The sequence below is a fragment of the Penaeus chinensis genome, chromosome 36 (genome assembly GCF_019202785.1).
Source record: "Penaeus chinensis breed Huanghai No. 1 chromosome 36, ASM1920278v2, whole genome shotgun sequence".
Lineage (NCBI taxonomy): Eukaryota > Metazoa > Arthropoda > Malacostraca > Decapoda > Penaeidae > Penaeus > Penaeus chinensis.
In genome coordinates this window covers 23,285,182-23,287,681 of record NC_061854.1, presented here as the reverse complement: position 1 = coordinate 23,287,681, position 2,500 = coordinate 23,285,182, and the positions used below count along the sequence as shown (strand labels likewise).

The 2,500-nt window shown below is 48.1% G+C and overlaps 1 protein-coding gene across 1 annotated transcript in view; it reads left to right on the top strand.

The window, feature by feature from the left end:
- The window catches only part of LOC125044879 (golgin subfamily A member 4-like), an 87,908-nt gene that overhangs the window by 15,308 nt on the left and 70,100 nt on the right, over positions 1–2,500 (top strand). The gene's annotated exons all lie outside the window — the stretch shown is intronic.

The window sequence follows — 2,500 nt, the reverse complement described above, 5'->3', positions numbered from 1 at the left end:
TACATATACATACACATACACATACACATACACATACACATACACATACACATACACATACACATACACATACACATACACATACACATACACATACACATACACACATACACATACACACACACACACATACACACACATACACACACATACACACACACATACACACATACACACATACACACATACACACATACACACATACACGCACATACACGAACACATACACACATACACACACACTTACTCACACACACACACACACACACACACACACACACACACACACACACACACACACACACACACACACACACACACACACACACACCACCATCATCAAGGGGCTAAAGTCGACGGGGGTGCATGGCTGTATCCACCCTTCACTTCCAGCCACAAGGGTCCCTCATGGTGAGTCTCCAGGCTGGCCGTCGACCCATCTCTAACTCCTTGCGGCAGGTCTTGTCGAGCTGCCCAAGTCATGATCTCCTAGGTTGTCCCATGGGCCTCCTCCACCCAGGATTGCCTCGCAGAGAGACAATCTGATGGGCAGGGTCATCCACGGGGAAACGAGCAAATTGCCCATATAGCCTGAGTTGGCGATCTTGGATTATGCAAGTGACAGGTCCCATGCCAGTCTCACGGTGTAGCCATTAGTTGGACACATGGTCTTGGCATCTGTACCTCAGGTACAGATGCTTTTTGTAAGACATCTCATCTTGTTTGTAAGGCATCTCATCTTGATCCCTTACAAAAGGCATCAAGATGAGACCCCAAGGCACTAGATAGTGTCCAGGTTTCGCTTCCATAGAGCAAAACTGGCAGTATCAATGCCTTGAAAAGACGTAGCTTGGTCCTTCTGCATAGGTACTAACATCTTCAAATGCTCTTTTGATTGAGTTTATGGCTCCTGCTGACAGACCAATCCGTCTACTGACTTCTTGGTCTGACAGCCCAGAGATATGGACTAAGCTACCAAGGTATGCAAATCTCTCTGTGACTACTATGTCCCCACCGCGAGCATGGATAGACTGAACGGGTTCTCCTAACAGCCCCCCAAAGTCCTGAATCTTGGTCCAGGAGACCTCCAGGCCCAAGGGCTTCTCCTCATTGCTAAATGTATCAAGCACCGCCCAGTGATTCCAGAGACTTAGATAGGATAGCAACATCATTGGCAAAGTCAAGGTCTGAGACCTTGATATTGCCCAGTGTTGCTCCACACTGACTTTGGGTAGTAGCTCTGCCCATTATCCAGTCCATGCAGGTGTTTAAAAGTGTTGGTGCAAGGAAACAGTCTTGCCACACCCCTGAATTAATAGGGAAGAAGTTTGACAGGCCCCCACCACACTTTACTTACAGTTCTGGTATATAGGCTTGCTATTAGACCAATAATCCTTTTCGGAATTCCCCTAAGACTCAGAATCTTCCTTAGCGATTCTCGATGCACCGAGTCAAACACCTTCCTGAGGTCGATGTAGGCTGTAAGCAACCCAGGACTGAACTCACCACAGCGTTCCACAATTACTTGAAGCACTAGGATACTGTCTATTGTGGACTTGCCAGGAATGAATCCAGATTCCTTTGTCTCTGTTGCCGTAATAGGTGGTCACAGATCCGTTTCAGAAGATTGTGGGCAAAAACCTTGCCTGGTATACTGAGCAGTGTAATGCCATGGTAGTTGCTACAGTCCCCTGTCCCCTTCCAGGGAGGGATGACCATGCCCCTCAACAGGTCAGTGGGAATGGTACCAGACTGCCAGACGGCAGTCAAGACTGCATGCAATCCCTGTGCTATAGGTTCACCCCCAACCTTTAGCAGTTCAGCAGGGATATCACATATTCCTACTCCCACAGAGCAACTGAGTTTGTCAGGTTTTCAAGTTCTGTGAATTGATCAGAGACTGCTGTGGCAAACCCACAGGCACACTCATCCTCCTTCAGTCTGTCCAAGTGAAACACTCTGGAGTGGCCACTGCAGGGACGAGAAGTTTTGAAGTGGACCCTTAGGATAGCCACTACCAGCCTATGGTCATTGCCACAGAACTTGGCACTTTGGTAAACTTTGCAGTTCAGGAGGATCCTCCATCGAGTGCTGACAAGAATGTGGTCAATCTCATTGGCCACAGTACTAAGTGCGGGTTGGAGTGCTGATACCAGTAGCCAGAAAGCCTCAATATCTGAGACCTAGCAAAGTCCCGGAGTAGGAAGCTGTTCTCACTGCAGAGATCAGCTCCTGAGCCATGGGGGCAGACAGACATCTTATAGCCAGCTTGTTCACAGCCGGAAACGGCATTGAAGTCGCCCAGAACCAAGTGAATGTCTCTCCTGGGGCAATTGTCTGCCATGGATGTGAGTTTGGTGTAGAATGCCTATTTCTCATTGAGTCACAAACATTGGTAGGAGCGTACACAGCAATAAGGGACATGAAGCCAAAAGCATGCCATAATACGCTCATCAACCTGTGTTACCTCAACTACCAAGGGTTGGAGTTTGCTGGAGAT